This window comes from Fistularia commersonii, chromosome 1 (genome assembly GCF_037954325.1).
Source record: "Fistularia commersonii isolate RoL2024-O1a breed Wild chromosome 1, RoL_Fcom_v1.0, whole genome shotgun sequence".
Lineage (NCBI taxonomy): Eukaryota > Metazoa > Chordata > Actinopteri > Syngnathiformes > Fistulariidae > Fistularia > Fistularia commersonii.
In genome coordinates, this window is record NC_141284.1 from 18,043,837 (window position 1) to 18,063,254 (window position 19,418).

The 19,418-nt window shown below is 44.5% G+C and overlaps 1 long non-coding RNA gene across 4 annotated transcripts; it reads right to left on the reverse strand.

Annotated features, from left to right (window-relative positions):
* Positions 1–7,622: 7,622 nt before the first annotated feature.
* On the reverse strand, positions 7,623–19,067 carry LOC147237675 (uncharacterized). Of its 4 annotated transcripts, none has more exons than XR_015106596.1 (4): positions 18,598–19,067; positions 10,402–10,507; positions 9,438–9,597; positions 7,623–9,173 (listed from the first exon to the last, which is right to left on the reverse strand). It is a non-coding gene; the product is annotated as an uncharacterized LOC147237675 (long non-coding RNA). The 4 variants fall into 4 exon arrangements; XR_015106598.1 differs by lacking the exon at positions 18,598–19,067 and having other exon boundaries at positions 7,623–8,733; positions 8,925–9,173; positions 10,402–12,290; XR_015106597.1 differs by lacking the exon at positions 18,598–19,067 and having other exon boundaries at positions 7,623–9,152; positions 10,402–12,290.
* Between the last annotated feature and the right edge of the window lie 351 nt (positions 19,068–19,418).

Sequence of the window (19,418 nt, forward strand, 5' to 3'; positions counted from 1 at the left end):
GGTCCATGTGAGTCTCACGGGACCACGTCTCACGTGGATGTTAAATGTCCAGGCTAGTCCTGGATATTTCCTCGAGGATTTGGACCAAAATTCTACATGAAGCTGTGGCAGCGACATAATAATGAGCAGCTCTGCCTGATCTGAATTTGGTAAGTTAGCTTTGAAGCTACTCTTGATCAGATCCTGACGTTTTCTAAAATGTCACTCAGTCACCACAACAATTTATTTATTTTTTAACACATTTACAGCCACACAAACGTAACAGCACACACACTTTAATGAAGAATCCATCACACGGCGTCAACAAAATGTGCTCTTCCCTTTTGTGGGCCCCGTTCCAATTTGTTCGAAGGTATAATCAATGTCGAGTGCTGCCTATTTGTCTTCTGCTCCCAGCCGCCATTGCAGCTTGGGGGAGAGGGGAGGGTGGATCGTCACGCATAAAAGGAAAGCCTGAACACCAGTCGCGCCATCATACTTATTCTTTCACCAGGATGTCAGAGAAGCCCCCGGGGTATTCATTAGTCAGGCCGTAGATACCCGAAACCCCCTCCCTCCACCCGTCATATAATTGCAAGGCTCCACAAATGGCTCCACTTTGAGTCCATATTGAGAAATGTCAGTATTATTGATTTATGTCGGGACTCAGTGGCCGGTGCAAGTAATACCAATAAAGCGGCAATTTTAAAGTACCGGAGAGGGTGGGGGCTTGGGGAGGGCTTTGCACCTGTCCATGCTAATGTGCAAAACGTTTCATACCACAGTATGTGATGCGAGCGATGGCGAAGATTTTGATCTTGATGGCGAGAGGGAGGGATGAAGGACGAGGGTTTCAGAGCCAGGCTATGCAACCGTGTCATCATCGGACTTTGAAAGGCGACGCCGGTGGGTCACACTCTTAAGATGTTTGAGTTGGGCTGTTTACGAGAGCGTTCAGGTGCAAGCCATCGTCAATTTGCATCACCTTCTAATGAAGAGCAGATAATCTTCCATTTGGTCATGTCTTGTATTGTATATCTAAGGGACGAGTGACCCTAAAATTTAAAAACATCATCTCTTCCCTTCATTTTAAGTTATCTGCTTTCTGTCAAACTGTCCGGGACTAAGAGGGTTTGTTTGTTCCCCAAACCCAAAATTCTAGCAATTATACTCACAGTATATTAAAAAAATGAATTATTTTCTTAGAAAAAAATACCAAAGTCAGAGTCAATCGAGATACTCTCCAGACTTTGGACCACAGAAGAAATGTTGTGTGTGTTGTTTTCTTTTTTTAATGCAGCACAGAATTAAAGTGATGGAACCCAACATGAAGGGAGGGATTCAAATATCGCGACTGGTTTACAAAAATTAACTCCTTCTTCTTGTCTTCTTTTCAAAAGCATGTGTGATTCTTATGCTAAAAAAAGTAAAAAGATAAGATAAACTTTATAAATCCCCAAAGAGGAAATTCCTTCACAGCAGTGTAACAGTTAAAATGTAAAAAAAAAAAAAAGGAAAATAAATACGAATATAAATATAAATAGAGACAGAAGACAGAAGATAGCAAGACATCCAGGAATAAATAAACAGCAGCAACAACATCAGGGATAATGATGGACAACAGAAAGGAACAGGGTGAAAAATACACAACCGGAACTAAACGACGATATAAATAGAGTGACAATAGCAATGATAATATAACAAATAAATGAAAATAGGCAGGATACGAGCGAGCAGGGACCAACAAGGATAAGATAGACAGCAGAGTTAGGGCATGACATGAATGGGTGAGGTCGTGACTGGGGCAAGGTGGCGATTTTGTGGAAGCTGCACAGATGCACTTCAAGCCGGTCAGACTTGTGTGCCGTCCAGACTACTGTTGTACAGTCTGATGGTCGTGGGCACAAAGGAGCGTCTGAAGCATTTGGTTCTGCACCGGAGGTGAGGTGAACCGTTGGCTGAAGGAGCCGCACATCAGCCGCGGCTCGTCGTGCAGGGGGTGGGAAGGATTAACCTGGATAGCTCCCACTGCCACTGATTGAAGATGGTCCAGGTTCATTCCCACTACCAAACAGGCTTTCCTCACTAGCTTATTGAGCCTATTGACCTCACCAGTCCTGGCACCGCCCCACTAGCATACTATACCGAAGACGAGTGCACTGGCTAACACAGACTGGTAGAAGGTCTGACGCCAAACAACTCAGTCTCCTCAGAAAGAACATCCTGCTTTCGCCCGTCCTGTAGAGTCCTTCAGTGTTGTGTAACCAGGCCAGTTTGTTGTTAAAGTGGACCCCAAGGTTCTTGTAGGAGTCCACTATCTCCACCTCTTCACCCTGGATGGTGATCGGTACCTGTCACCTCCGATTCTTCCGAAAGTTCGCAACCACCTCCTTGGTCTTGGAGATGTTGAGTGGGAGGTGGTTCTGGTTGCTCCACTCAACAAAACTCGCGATCAGACCTCTGTCTGGTTTAAAAAAATAAACACACTGAAAAGCAAAGGGGTCGATGTCCATTCTCTTTCTGGCCCTGGGACGTGAAAGGATGAAGCTCCTCCAGGAACATAAATAATAATTATTGGTGCGATTGGAGAGCAGTCAATTGCATAGCTAAGTAAGACAATGCATTGATTGCAGACAATTTCTTTTGCGGGCCTCTGGAGGTTGGAATGCTAATAAGATGCTGATCAATAATTTGCACCAACAAATTGTATTGTTTGCCGTGGGGGAGCTTTGGTCCAATTTTGACAATTAATGTACTAAGACAAGTATGGACACATATGAAGCACACAAGTTCTTGAAAGCAGGTATCTTCTCTCGCACAATAACGATGACTTTTTGGTGCTACTATTGAATAGCTGAGTTAGCATAATAGTTTTCTTCACCACTGTCACATCAAGAACAACCCCAGATCGTCACAATTTTAAATTGCGAAATCTCACGGCCTCCTTTGCTTTTCAAATGCTAATCGATTCCACATTCTTGCTAAACGGCAGCAACTTGGAGGAGTCTCTCCTCTTTGACACCCAACGATTTAAACCATTTATGTACTTAATCAGTTACAAATGCCTTTCTCTATTTTTGTTTGGTGCTTACAGTTTGTTGACGTCAGCAGCGAATTTGCAGAGTGAATCACGCGATGCCCCACCCCCACCCCACCGTGGCACACTTCTTCGGGGTGTGACATCATCAGCGCATAAGGAATCGGACCCGAAAGACGACATATCTACATGGGAGGGTCAAAGTCGGTCGCCTTCAGGCTTCTTGGGACCCGACAAAAAAAAGCCCAAAACGTTTTCCGTCTGCAACAGTGATTATTTTTTCAGATGTTCTGTGGCCCCGCCATTCCCCCATGGTGACAGGGGCATTCTGGGATAGGTTGCGGCCGCGCTTGGCAGGCCTCGAAGGCGTCAGGGCTGTTTCTCTTGGGACGCCCTGGCACCGCGTCCCAGCCCGCAACACTAAAGCAGCCGCTTAATTAAAACCACACCGCCTCTCCTGCAGCAGCAGCAACAACCCCCACCCCCGCCGCACCCCCCCTTCCCCCGCAGTCCTCGCAGTCACATCCACCACCACACACACGAAAAACACGTACACGCACACAAAGCCCCTTTACTTTTTAAAATGCTCGTTTTGCAAAGTTTCTTACTTTAAGTGTTTGTTTTCATCTACTTGCAGCTCCAGATGGGTGGCGTTTACAGCGTCGGGTTTCGTTAGTCGAGATGTCAATCACCACGGAAACAGCAAGTTCAACCCCACCTTTTTTTTCTTTTTTCGTGTGGCGGTTAAATAATTTTCTGGCGCTAGGGGTGTTGTTATACGCGGTAAGAGAAAAAAGAGAATAAAAAACCCTCCATCTGGCTTTTTTGGGTCAGCAAAATCAAAGTGTGGCGTGCGCACGTTTGCTTGCAGCCCCAGCAGTCTGACTCAGAGCCGACACGCAGCCTGAACTTTTCACTCGAGTCGGACGCACGTGGACGTTCCAGATCCAGTGTTTTCTCTGCCCTCCTGCTGAAGCCTCCAGTTTTAGAAAAAAAAAACACTTTTTTCCAGCTATTAGCTTAATAATCATCAATTGGCTTGTTAGCGCTGTGAAAGAAAGAAAGGAGCTTGCCAGAGCTCGCAGGAGCTGGACCGGGTTATTATTTGCGATTCGTGTCTGTGGTTTTGTTTTTTTCTGCCTCCGAAGGCGCCGGATTTGTTGAGTCTGTTGGACACGACAGGACGGTTTTGCTGCAAAGAGCCAAGAAGTCGGGGAAGAATCTGGCGGCGAGCTCCGATGTGCTGTGATTGACGGCTTCCCTCTCATGATGCAAAAAGCTTGCAAATATGTCGGAGAGTCATCTTTCTCTGCCCACGTCGAGCCGAAAGAGGCACGAGACTTGAATAGCGGGTAGAGCTTAGACGCTCGGGGAGGAGCCAGCAGGGGGCAGCGGGTGGCGAGGAGCATCCGTCCCCTTCGGTCTCGCTCACGCTCCTAAGTGATTCCCGGAGCTTTTTTCGTTTTTTCCCTCCAAAAAGTCTACCCGTCTTGTTGAGTCCCACAAAAGGATTTGGTTTGTTGGGGGAACAAAATCTTCGTGCTGAATGTCAAAATTCCAGTCGACAAGGAGCCAGGCATTGAAACCGAGAGACCGGCAGCGCTCCGCTTTGCTGTCGCTCGTGTTGGAGAATCTTTATATTTCAAAATCAAACTGAAAATCGCAAAAAGTGAAATATCGAATTATCGGGAGGGAGAGCTAGCCATCCATCTTCCCCCACCTATCTGGAGTCGGAGCAGCAGCCGGAGCAGTGAGGCTCAGACCTCCCTTTCCCCAGCCACATGGTCCGACTCCTCTGCGGGGAACCCAAGGTGTTCCCAGGCCAGCCCGGAGACACGGTATCTCCAGCGTGTCTCGGGTCTTCTCCCAGATGGACGTGCCCGGAATACCTCCCCCAGGAGGCGTCCAGGAGGCATCTTGACCAGATGCCTGAGCCACCTCATCTGACTCCTCTCGATTCGGAGTCCGGCCACCCTGCGGAGAAAACTCATTTCGGCCGCTTGCATCCGCGATCTCGTTGTTTTGGTCACGACCCGCAGCTCGTGACCGTAGGCGAGAGTGGGAATGTAGATCAACCGTTAAATTGGGAGCTTCGCCTTCTGGCTCAGCTCCCTTTTTACCACGACAGAACGGTACAGAGTCTGCATCAAGACAGACGCCACACCGATCTCCCTCTCCATCCATTTTAAAATATATATTTGGAATTGAATATTTGAATTCAGAGAAAAAAGAAACAGAAAAAAGGAGAAAGCTATTGTAACTATTTCAAAATCAAAACCAGTTGTGGCAGGTGGAATGTTTTTATACCAAATCGATTTTTCACAGGTCTCAATTCCTGCTCTTCCTTTAGTCACTGATCCCTGATCCCAAACGAGCTGGTTAAGGGAATATAGGAAGGAAAGATTCAATGTGAGATTCTCACTATTTCAACAGACGAGCACCTTCGATTCAAACAGCGGCCTGTGATTTGTGCCACTGAATTAACAGCAACTACGGGTGAATGGCGGTGAAGACGACGCATTAATATTGCGTGTTTTTGGATTATGGGGTAACCATGGAGAGAAAAATAAGACTTCCAAAAAAAAAAAAAAAAAAAAAAACCCTGGATCTTTTTAAAGCCTCCTCTTCCACCCCCCACCCTTTATTCCCTTCCCCAGCTTTATTTTTCTCCTAATTTTTTTTTTCCTTTCAAATCAAAACCACACTTCAAAATTCGGACGGGCAGGTTGCTTCCGTTCCTCGCTCTGAGCCAAAGAGGGAAACACCGGCTAAAAATAGCGCCGGCCCGTTTTGAGAATCCTTTGAAGGAAACAAGTAATCCTCCAAGCCTGGTGTCAGAGCGAGGAGGAGGCTTGTGTTGGACCGTCATCAGAGCGCCCCCCCCCAAAAAAAAACTCCCGTCGGAAGGAGCTGGAAAGGGGGGGAGATGCTGAGGATCCGGCCATGTGTTCTCCACATGGGGATGAGAACCCAACGCCTCAGCCGGGCCTTTGCTCTTTAACATCCAAGCTCTGCAGGTTTGAAAGGAACAGTGGGGGGGTGGGGGGGGGGTGTTCAAAACAGGAATAAGTAAGTGTAAGAGTGTGTGTGTGTGTGTGTGGGTGTGTGTGTTTGTGTGTGTGTGTGTGTGTCCAAGTTTAAAAAAGATTGCTATCCCATTTTATCAAAGGGTGTCTATTTTGATTTGATAGATAAATAAATAAATAAATAAATAAATAAACAATATTTAATCACAAACTCGGCAATTAAAAAATAGGTGTTTTTGATGGCAACCTATTTGTTAAGAAATACATTTATTGTCACAGTTAGTTATACATAGAGCACAACATCAGCAAAATATGGCCGCTATAACCCGTCATGGATGAACCATGAGCAGAAGGCCGCTGAGGGTTCAGTGTCTTGCTCAACAACACTTCGGGTGGCTAGGAGGAACTGAGAATCGAATCGGGAATTGAACCCGAAATGTTCAGCTGTTCTTACCCCATACGCCACCACTTTTTTGGTTAAATTCCAAAACGTGAATTGATGGTTTCAAGAAACAATTGAAACATTGTCAACTGTGTGAACAGATCACGGATGCGTAATTCCAGGATACATTTTCCGGTGCAGCAGCCCCTAGCATGCACCTAGTGGTGAATCCCTGGAACTGTGATCACATTGCCTGTTTAAACCTCCCACCATGAAAACTGTGGTTCTGCTCAGAACTGACGGGAACCAGGTTCAGTGGATTCATCTGAGAACAGAACGGCGTGTTGAAGAAAAAGGTTGATTTTCCGTAAGTCTATGCGGAGCTCATGTGAAAATTGTGCACAGGGGTCCTCGCTGCAGTCTTAAAACCCATTTTCTTGTGCAATAAATAAATAAAAAGTAGCCTGGTGATATATAATAGCTGTGCGGTTGTGGTCTCTGGAGGGGCGGGGGGGGGGCGCGCGGACATGACGGGCGCCATCGCAAACATCCATCTCCGCGACGCAGGCCCCAAAACAATCAGTAATGCGTCCTGAATTTCTGCCGTAGTGAAATAATACACTCGGAAATAGCCAGAGTTATTTGGAGACAATTACAGCCGTCTCGCTTCTCTGACAAAAAAGAAAAAGTGGAATTAGCATGGGGTTTGCCAAGAAAACATCACGGACTCTCAAACTGTAAACTGCAATTACGCTGCATTCCAGGTCACTTTATGGTAGTCCAACACATTTATATTGCTCCAACTAACTTTTGGGGAGGAAAGGGGGGTGACCCACCCCCAAAGCGGGCTTACCAGCCTCAGTGCTATTGGCTATTCCATCTATTTATCGCCTCAGCACTGTTTGTGGCTCGGCGGCTGCGGCACTCTGACACATAAATAAATAAATAAACGAATAAACATATAAGCAAATAGATAAATAAGGACCAATGCGTGGTCATGCTTGCAGGAATGCTGTTTGCGCTTGATTACAGGGTTATTTCCTGTATGGGAAATGCACTGTGCCGTGTTTGGGATGGATAGTACTGCACTCGTCTGCAAAATTGCAGAACAATGCTCTCCAACTGGAATTGGATTAGCACACAAGTACTCTTACTCCAACAATCTGCGTACAAAGATGCGCATGAATGTTTGTTATGCCATTACAGCCCATGTAAGGTTTGCTTTTAAACCGGATTATTTCCTTTCTAAATGTGCCTTTCTTCAACTGACATTCCTTTAACGAAGGCAGAATAGTAAAGCTAGATTAAATCATTACAATAGATTTTTATTCTAATTAAATACCAGACACGAAGGTTGCTATTATCTATTACTGTTATGTTTTTGCTTGAAACTCTAGCACAACAATTTCCTTCGGGATAAATAAAGTTGTTCTCATCTCATCTCATCTAAATTCTCAATTGCTGAATCCGTCAAGGATAAAAATCGATATGCAATGCTTTATATGAACTCATAGTTATGATGAAACAAAACACATTGTTTGTAGTAGTATCAACCCATAGTTTTAAGTAATAAACAAACTGACAATGCCGCCACCGTTTACTACACTGTAGTTAATTGTTGAATAATGAAACATTCAATCAATTCATTGAATAGTAATAAAAATTTACTTGACATAATCATTATTTTCACTTTGTTAGATGCTGTACATTATCAGACTATTACCACAGCCTGCGTTGCTATCAATCCCAACTATTGGAACATATCTACATATATTAGTTACCGGGTTAATAAGAAAAAGAAATTATCATCCTTTCACGTGCGCACTCATCGTTTGGACTTCAAAAGCCTTAAACCTCGTATTGACCTCTGACACCGGGCTTTAAATTCTGCCCGGCTCCATCTGAACCTGGCCGAGCATCAGCCTTGAAGAATGCTTGAAGATCACGGTCTGGGGCCAGCGGAGGTTGTGGTGGGGCGGTTCATTGACCTCCCACCCTTTCGGTCCTCGTCCCGAGATAATGACGACTCCCATTCGCCTCACCTCGGCTCACATCGCAGCCCCGGAGCTGAGGGAGAGGTCTGGATGAAGTTTAGTGGAATGTCTCTTATCAGCTGCTGTCAGTCAAGCACGCCGCACCGCCCCGCGAGAAATGCCTCCACTTTTTCCCTCCAGGGTTTTGGGTTGTTTTGAATTAAGGGGTCAGGCGGTCTGCCGCCGCCGCCGCCATCCTCAGAGGCGGTCCAAAAGCAATAACAAGCGCCAGAACCAGTCATCATTCTCAAAGTCTTAAAAATGCCGGTCCTGATGCTGAGTTTAAAGTACAGACAAGGATATCGTTTCAGATTACGATCTGTGGGATGAAAACCCGGAGAGCGAAATACATAGACAGAGTTGTGCCATAAGTGCATTTGAGTGAGTGAATGTTTATCTGTGAGAGAAGTACTTTTGATCTGTAGGTGTCATATAAAAAAAAAAAAAACAACTGTTAGCTCTCTCACCTCACACTGAGGAGGCCCCAGGTTCGAGGCCAGCAGGGGCCTTTCTGGGGGGGATTCACGTGTTCTCCTCCTCCTCAGCAGTAGGTGAGTCCAGACTTGCAGGAGTGAATCTCAGTGGGAACGTTTGCGCGTCCCTGTACGTCACAGCGTGATTAACAGGTGAGCAAGTCCGGTCCCGCCTCTTGCGCAATGTCGACCAGGATTTGTTCAAGGCCCCTCTCACCGGCCCTGCAGCGAGGACAAGCAGGGCTGGGGATGAACAAGCGATTGGAACCATAAAACAAAAATGCAACTGTGATTTATTTCAAAATACACAGTCAGTACTTCCTGGTCATGCCTGATTGGATGAGCACTGAGGTTCTTACACAAGTAGAAAACTATTCATATAATGTCAATTTTTTTTTTTTAATTGAAAACAAATACATAGTTTGATCAGAAGTGATGAGTTCTGGTATTGACAGTGTTTCTAAAATCTAAAATGTTGAACAGATTGATTCGTAACTCCTTCCTCACCGTGAGTCAACACGCAATTGTCCTTTTCTTGACGTGGTGACCAGCATCACACATTTCAGCCAATAGTGACATCCGGTTCTTCCTGTATCCAAAGCCTCATGATGCTGACAGACAAGGGGAGGGGTCGCGATGTCGGAATTTCAGTTTGACCCTCCGCCATCTATAGCATCAAAAGCAATTTTGGAGAAGTGATGGTTGACATAGCGAGCACTAATGTCCAGTTACATTTTGAAGAGCTGTTTTAATGTTGTGACCCCCCCACCCCCACCCCCCCGCCAGACCACTCAGCCCTTCGCCCACTTTAAAAAATAAAAATGAATTCAAAACAACACCAAGGGGGGGCATGGCGGCGGCTTCGTTTAGACCCCGGGGTCGAAGCAGCACTCGCGGTATGATGCTTATAGGGAGTGAAAACACCAGCGGTGTGGCTGTGAGAGACAAAATAGAAACAGATGACGCTGGAATTGAAATGTTTTTAATACATATCTAAAACCAAGCACCGCCGCTCTCCCATCGATTTATTCCAAGTTCTCACATGTAGGGGAGGGTGGATGAGAGGCAGGTCCGTCGAAAATGCCAACGTCAGCTGTTGACTTTAAGAGCTCGTGGGTAAAGATGAGAGGGATGGAGGACATGTGCATATGAAACATAGAATGAAGCTAAACGGTGTTTGTGTGTGTTTGCGTGTGTGTGTGTGTGCTTTCCAACACTTTCCATCTCGCAAAGAGAAGGCAGTACCACGGTCCCCCTGGTCGACCGAGTCCTTTATGACATTTGAGAACCTTTCTTCTGGTACCACAGCAAAAAGGTGGATCGTTTTATTCTTAAAGCGCAAATAATACCGAGTATCAACTGCCAATCAACAAATTATATAAAATGCTTTTATCAATAGGAAATGGCACTTGATATAAAGATAATAGATATAAATTAAAACGCAGTACAGTTCTGCACGTCTAACACTCACCGCTCACAGCACGTTGGTACTGTTCTCTCCAAATACCCCTGGATCCTGCCTGGGTTCTCCATGTTCTCTTATTGAGGATCTCTCAAGGTTCTCCATGTTCCTCATCCTGTCCAAAAACTGTCAGTAGTTTTGAAAATTCACATTCACAAAATTCACAAAAAAAAAAATTCACAAATTCACATAGGTGTGAAGGAGAGAGCGAAGGAACGGTTGGATGTCTCTGTATCTGTGATTGACAGGTGACTCGTTCCGCTTAAGCCCCGCCTCCCACTGACAGCTGGTATTGGCCTCTGATGAATAAATTATTTAAAAAGAGCTGTCAATATAATGACATGCCTCATTGTGCTTGTGATATCAAGGCTGTCAGGAGAGCGACGTTCTTTACTTTCACACTCCTCATGTCCTTTGACTGATACATGGAGTTCCTCCACGAGGCATCACGCCAGGGACGCATGAGCTGAGAATCATACATTCTTCCGGTATACTCCGGTTCGTCACGGACACTAGAACGACTCCCGATTTGCCTGTGAGAACAATGATGTTGCGCCGCCAGCTTAAGCGTCGGGGTTTCTGGGAAGGCGTCCAACCATCAAGCTGGCAGCGGAGAACATTCCCCGGGGGTCTGATATCCATCTGTGGACATGGGTCGGAATCTACTCGTGGCATTTATACCATGACGCTAAGAGGAGCTTAATGGTGACGATTATCCTGTGCAGTGATACTGAAACCGGTTATGCCAGCCTTAAAAATACATCAATTCAAACGTGTCACCTATCAATCTTCATTTTTATTTTCCAACACGTGAAAGGGTTGTTTTTTTGTCAACAGGACCAGGGGTACGATGTGAGCCGGTGTTGCTGTTGCCATGCAAGTACAACTTCCTGCATCCTCCCGAAATTCTTCTGACAAGCGCTGTTAGCGGGTGTTGGCCTTGTGAAGTGTCTCCTATCTGTGGGTGGAGTGAGAGGTGGGGGGCTTGGAGATGAGAAACAAGATAGTGGTTTGGGGTTTCCTTGGGTAGATCACAGGGTCAGAAGATGGAGGTAAGCCTGACGGGATATTTCATCTCAGAGCAGCGTTAGAAGTCAATCCGTTCCTGCCGTCATACATAATGTAGCATCCACACCCCCGACCCTTTTTTTTTTTTTTTTTTTCGGCCGAGCTCTTCAGACACGGAATCGCAGAGCAACTCCACTGAGGTCCTCCAGCTCTGGCAGCTTCTATTCTCGGCTGACGTGTTTGAGGAGCTGCGTTTTTAATGAAGACTCAATATGAATGCCACGTTTAATCAGAGCTGAGTTTATTTTGGAGGTGTGTGTGCGAGGGGGTTAGCAAGGCTGCAGCGTGGTGGATATTACTTTTTTGTTGGATCTTGCAAATTTCGTCATCCGCGTTGCACGAAGCGAGGGAACAAAAGTGCACAGATTTTACTTTTTTTTTTTCACCCTCCCCCTCGCTGGCGAATCTTCGTGAAACTAATTCCGAGAGGGATTGTCTTTTTCTTGCCTCTCTCACCCTCTTTTTCTCTCCTTTGCCCTCCTCTATCTCCGTTGCTCACACTCTCGCTTTCTCCTCAAGTGGAAAATCTGAAGTAATTGGTTTCTGAATTAAAGAAAGCAAGCGGGGATGAAAACAGGCTAATTCATTTTACTCTCTCTGGGAGATCCGGGGTGGCGGGGAGAGACTTGAGGGACTTCTGGCGAGAAAAAAAAAATGGAAAAAAAAAAAAAAAAAAGCATCCGCCCCAATTTCCCTCCCGGTGTTCGTCGGTTCGCTAGGTGTTTTTCCGTTAATGGAGCTGCGGGGTTATTGCCAGCATGCCGAGGCCGACTGATTAACCTTGCGTCTCTGTGGCCTGAGCCAACTCTACACTTCAGCGACGAGGTGTGTGTGTATCGGGAGGGGGGGGGGGGGGGGGCAAGGGATGGCTTCGTTGAAAAGAGGTTTAAAAATACATAATTGGTTGGCTGTCTGGAGAGCGGGCGAGGGGGGATGCACTCTGAAGTACAAGAATGAAACAGATTTCCACCCCTGCGTCTGGTTCTGACACAAAGGTGCGGTGCAGTATATTACCTGTAAATGAGGCTTTTACACCGTCTGCGACAATGAGTCGCTACATCCACTCAGTGCTGTGTGAGGGCGGGGGCGCCATTACCTGCAGAGCACTTAGAGGAGCGGGTGACCCATAAAATGAAGATGTGGTCATTATCGCCGACTAACCGCTCCCTCCAGTCGCTGGCAGGTGCAGGGTTGAGTGTTCGGGCCACAAGACGCCGAGATTCACATGTTGCTCCCACATATCCGAAAGCGACATCATCCATTTCTTATGTGAAAATTACACTGTCATGCTCTTGATTCGGCATAATCCTGGTTTTAATCCAGGGTTTTATAGCCTTGAAACAGGCGTTAAAAACATAATCTGCACTAAAGTTGGGTTGAAATTGCAGCCGAAGCTGCTAATCCACTTGTTCTATGAAGTGAAAATTTGGTCACGTAATCAGCAGTGGCGAGGATCCAGTGGGCGTCAGGGTTCTTTCTCTGCGGGGTCTTCACATTCTCCTTATGCCTTCCCGGGTTCTCTGCAGGATCTCGTCCTCCTGTAGCTGTACAAAATCAGTCACTGAAGACTATATTGTCCTCAAGTGTGAACGAGAATGTATGTCTCCACATGTGATCCTCACCGGGTTGAACCCTGCCTCTCGCCCCAATGACAGCTTTATATTGGCTCCAACCCCACCAACAAAACTATGAGCAGGATTAATAATGGATGACTGAATGAAAATTAATTCACTTCACTGGCCAGAGAGCTGCAAAGACTTTTTTTCCCTTCATAACTCCTTGAGTGTCCTCCATGCAGGTTTGGGTAAATAAAGGCGGGATTTTCCATTTTTTGGTTTCCATTGCAGCAAATCTACCTTATTTAAAGTTCAGCAAGTTAATGTCAGAATTGATCAAACACATGTAAACAAATTGTTTCCAAAAAATAAAAGACTTTCCATTTACAATAAGACTTCAATTTAGTGCAAAAAACGTAATATGTGGGTGATTTTCTGCTGAAGTCTATGTGCATTCAGGGCATTAATGAAGCGGAACAGGACAATTTCGGCAACAGAAAGCGGATGATTGGGCTCAAGAAACGAAATATTTTTGACTTATTTAAATGAGACGGGTTCCATAATTGGACCGACCCATCTGGGCAACAGGAGATGCCAAATATTTTATGAAAATAAAAAGAGCTACGGTAGTATTTATAGTTGTCATATGTAAAAGATTTTTGTTAAATGATCCTGCTTTTGCAGTCAGGAAGCATCGAATCTAGTCTGCAAATTGATATATATATTCTATATACATGTACAGCATATATGATAATAAACGTGTCTTCAACTAGGACGCCTCCACCTGCTAGACCAAGTTTCCTTTTTACCCCCAAAACAAAAAAGGTTGATGCTAATAAAAGCCGCAATCACCACTTCAATGGCATCATCATGTTGATGAAGTGCTGGGTATTCCCACATATTTCTAATTATTGAGTACTCTAAGGCAGTTTTGTATTATTTACCTTTTTCTTCTTGTTTAGGTTAGCAAACTATCTGCTCATTTTGTGTTGGCACAATCGTGTCAGTGCACCGCATCAAATACATGAGAGCTATGTTTAGTACCACCATTCAAACAGAACCAGCTCAATCACATTTCAGAGGTTTCTGAAAACATTTCGTCCAAAGATATTTATTTTTTGAATGCCGATTTTCTTCTTCTTTTCCTTTCGGCTACTCCCTTCAGGGGTCACTACGGGGAATCGAACTCCTCCATGTAACCCAACACTCTGTATCCTCTTCTCTCACACCAACTAACTTTGTGTCCTCTTTCAGTGCATCCACTAATCTTCTCTTTGGTCTTCCTCTTGACCTCCTGACTGGCAATTCCAACCTCAGCATCCTTCTAACAAGACATTTACTATCCCTCCTCTACACATGACCAAACCATCTCAATCTGGCCTCTCTGACTTCATCTCCAAAACATCTCCCATGTGCTGTCCCACCGAATCCAATTCCTGATCTTATCCATCTTTGTCACTCCCAAAGAGAACCTCAGCACCTTCATTCCTGTTTGTGAATGCTATTACTCTTCGATTTATGCCGCTTCCATATGAATGATGGTTGCGCCTCCTGGACCTTTTTTTCACATCCTTAAACAAAGAAGTGTCTCTGCTGCCAAAGCAATATGTATAACTACCTGCTAATAATGGTGGATTACATAACATCAGTGCTCAGGCATCTTCCCTATACACTGACTTCCCCATGAGGCTTTGCTTACACTGAGCTGTGAACATTCTCAGTTTCCCTTTAAATGGTGGAGGTGAATCTGTGGGGAGAACCAACACTGGGGAACATCCAATATTTGCATAACTCTGCATGTCTGCTTGTCTCTTGAATCAAAATATTCATCATTCAAAATGCTTCAGCAAGACTTCCTCCTCCTCTCCTCCTTGTCGCTGCATCCCGTACAAAAGGTATTCTCAACTCCCTTGGGGACGCGATAATTCTACCTTTTTCCTTTAACTCTTAAAAGAAAAAAAAAAAACGTCTCCATGGGTAGTGAACACGATGGCCACGATATTGGTACAGTAGGTCAAGCACGTCGCCTCATTGAGAGAAAGTTCTCCATCCTCCTCTGGCGCTTCAAAAACAGTCAATGGGTTAATTGAAGAATCGAAATTGTCCGTAGGTGTGAATGAGAGTGGATAGTTGGAATATCTATATATGTGGCGCTGTGACTGACAGATGATCAGTCCAAGATTAACCCTGACTTGCTTGAACCCAGCTTGTTAGTGTTGTATAAAACCAACTTGAGAGAAATGTCGGATGCTCTCCTTTTGACAAGTCATATCAGGTGATCGACAGCGGCGACAGCATCCATAGCTTGGTAGTAATACTGGTTAGTATCAGTACTTTGCTCTCCTGGCCTGACTCGAGTATTCCCTTCTCACAAGATAATACCGATGCCTTGAAGAGCAGCATGACAACTCTGTCTTTTTTCCTTTTAAACTTGCAAAGCAAACAGTTCTCTCCTCAGACAGAAATACTCTGTTGGTTGGGTTTTTATTTATGGCAGTGATGCAGTGAGTCATCGGGGCATCAAAGGTCTCTGCAAAGTTAATATAAATACTTGCTGAAGAATTCAAAAATTAAAGAATTCACCATGACTCGGGTGACGGAGAACCTCTACAGACATGTTAATGTAAATAAATGTCGATGAAACAGCCTGGAGCCACACAGAGAATAAACACAGGGTTGAAGGTGCATCAAAATGAAAACTCACTAATTCTTCCGCCAGTAGTGTTTGGGTTAGGAAAGACTTCAAATACTTTTTTGTTTTTGCATATTTTTCTCTTCGAATGTTTCCTTTCGTCTCGCATTCATACCGGTTCTGTTATCTAAAGAAAGATATTTGAAAAATAAAAGAAATTACCAACCTAAAAAGCCAATGTGCCAGCTTCAGCACAGTGGTCACAGTATATCATCCTCAGTTGAAATATTTGGCTAAGCAGCTGACTCCAAGGCTACCTCCTTGTAACTTGTACGTTTTATGTATACACGGGTATTTTCTTTCAATATTGGTCCTTTAAGATAACATTGAAGAATATATTGATCAGATAAGCTCGAGCAGATAACATGTAGACAAAGAGAACAGTACAGGTTTGACCTCCTAAGATCTTGTTTGGTACAAATTTGTATTCTCTCTCTCAACAATTATAAAAACTGAGCATCATCTTTTGACATGATGCAGCTTGAGAAAAAAATCTGTCAACATACAGCAGCACTCGGTCTGAATTTCCAAAGAACTTGTGTGGACAAAAAATATTAGGAGGCTGCGAGATTATCTGGGTATGCAATCCTTCGTACTTCAGTTGAACAATATGATGTTATCAGAAGCTCCTCTGCTGTGCGTTTCCAAACAGATTGCACAAGGTGTAACACTCAGCACCATGGAGCTGACAAATAACAGAATTTGTCAAAGGCCTTAAAAACGACTGTCGAGTGCCCAGGAGTGACCTCTGAGATAGAGCAAGAGTTGACAGTCTTCTGTTTGAAATCAAGTGTAATGACATCGGTCTCCACTTTTATAGCGCTGTTATAACCTTGCTGTTTCAAAGCATGTTATACTGGATTACATTCACCCATTCAAAGACAAGCTCACACACACTGATGGCAGCAAACCCGCAATACGAGGCACGCACCAGACCATCTGGAGCAACTGGGGCGTGTCTTGCCAAAGAGACTTTAGCAACATTCATTGAAAAGTTAAATGAAGACAGTTTAGCCAACAAAACCTGGTTTGTAAACCAGGTAAACCAGGTAAATCTGGTTTTTACTGTAAACCTGGTTTACTGTATTAAAGGCAATTATGTCAGTTAGGTAAAACTTGTCAAACTTCACCACATACTTCTTTCAAGGTACTAAAGTCAAAGTACAGCAGTGGACCTGAATAAAAAAATGTGAACGTTTTTTTACAATGCAATACAATGCAATGGCCGGTTTATGCCTAAATTATGTAGCTCACTTGCGGTCAACCAAAATGAAGCAGGGGATCATGGCCTGTGTTTGGGTTCAGGATCTGAGCCTCAGCAGGGTCCAGATCAGTCAAGACTTCTCAGTGACATCCCATCGCTCTGATCCGACGCTGATCGATGGGGCGCGGGGAGCTCACACACAGCAGCCTGGGAATTCTTCTGTGTGCGAGGGCGCGTGTGTGTCCTGTCATGATCCCCGACTCCATGCTCTCAGCAGATAACCTCTGTGCTGTATGTGGAGGTTAATCCCGGGATCACGGTAGGGGTCGTGGGGGTGGGGGTGGGGGTGTTCCTCGATGTGCTGCATCTGCAAACATTCAGTCCGTGGGGATTTGGCTTTCAAACACAATGAACCAACTGTCCCTGTCAGTCTCACCCACTGCCACCTCAGCCCCCCAAAAAACACGCCACCGCCACCCAGGATCTGAGTGCAGTGACCAGAATTCACTGAAACAGCTGGATTGGTTCAGTATAGAAGATCAATTCTCTGGAAAGAGCAAATTGCCTCAGTGGGATCTGATGAGATCTCTGTGGGGAACACAGTGGAACGCACTAAAAGGAGCCTTCATCAGGTCACGCTGGGTTTCAAACCCCAGCTCTTTTTGTTCGGGGCAATCATGTAAACGCCTGATTTTTATAGCGCTGCTGAAAATCTCCAAATCCACTTTGCCATTTTGTGAACAAATGTTCACAGTAGCACTGATGGTGCTTTCTGGCTCCAAAAAGCACTCTGGAAACACCAGTTAGGACCAAGAAACTTGCATGCACATTTCAGAATAAATGTATATTTTAAAAGCACTTTCTTCTCAAACTAATTGGCAATTCCAGAGAAACACACATCATCATATTTAGTTATCTAAAACAGAGAAACAATTTTGCACTGCAACATTTCAAGGAAACCGTCATGAGTAAAAAAAGGGCTTTGCTTTAAATAGTTAAAGTCCAAGAAAAGAAGATGGAACAGTTTTGTATGCGACCAATGTAAATGGAAAACTTGAATCACATATACATCGCAAAATAGTCCACACAAATAGGATTTAATGCGCAAAAAAAAGTCAAGATTTCTATCAGATAAACAAGATTCAGGCGCTCAAGAGGTGCAATTTGTCTAACAATGATGCTGAAATGCAGTAAGATCAGACAAGAATCATTTTCACATTGGGATTTATGGGAGCGATATATAGATTCACTATAGTTCCTGCACATTCTGAGCAAAAGTGTTGATGCTGGGGCCCTATATCGAGATATGGAGCATATATGGAGACGTGCACAGAGAAGATTCTTTGGATAAGCAACTGCAAGTGTCTGTGAAGACTCTCAGTCATCCAAGTCATGCATCTTGTTGGTAGTTTCTTGTAGAGAAATCTAATACTAAGCGGTACAAAAATCCTTATAGATAATAACTGAAAAACCAGCGATAGAATTTAAACAAAACTGTAGCGCTAATGTCAATAACGTTGAAAGAATTTGCTCAAAATGACCAAATATTATCACAAATATATCTAGACATTGCCAGAATCCAATGCAATAACTTTGAAATACATTTATAATTCAAATTTTCATTGTATTTAAATTAATACAAATAAGGCATGATTTTTTTCACGTCCGAGAGGGTTCTCACTCACAGTGTCAGGTGTCTGAAGGGCTCGGCCAGGAGGAAACGTGGTTCCAGGACCTTCCCACCTCTGAGGGGCTCACAAGAGTCGTCGAGGGGGGTTTATTCGGGGTCAGGTGGGAGCCATCGGGCCGTCAAACTGCGGCATGTTTCACATTGTAGCCAAGATAAAACCCGGGTATTCACAAGGTGAACATGAGGACTGCAAGTAAGGCATTGATGGTCACACGCTGGGAGGGCAGATGCTCTGAAACATACATATTATATATTATTTCAGATGCATAAAATCCAATGTCCATGCTAATACGACTACATCATGTGACACTGAGTAGCTTCTCAAGAATTCTGCAGCACAAAAACTACAGCCAGGTTCTTCTGCCCTTCCCTTCCAGCTAATTTTCCCACAGCATGTCAGACTATGGAGCCCCAGGGATACAGGGCGAGCAGTCTCAGTATCATTGTGTCCCATTTGGTTTTTAATTATTCACTAATTGGGAGAATGTTAAGTTTATTGTTAAGATAATGTTGATGTTCCATCTCTCTAACACAAACACACACACATACACACACACTATATTCAAGCTCAAATCAGAAGTTTTAAGGCTTGTCCCATGGAATCTGCATCTCAGTCTCTCATCACCTCATCAGGACGTCTGAAGCCACTTAACTAAAAGTGCTCTCAGAAATAAATCCGTCTGGACTGCTTGAAGGAGGTCAGGGGCACTTTGTTTTGTCGTCAGCCCCCCACTCTGGTGTTATCTGACCCTCTGCTCAGTATCGCCGCATGGCGGTATGACTGATGGGAAGGCTGTTCTTTGTGTGGGTGTGTTT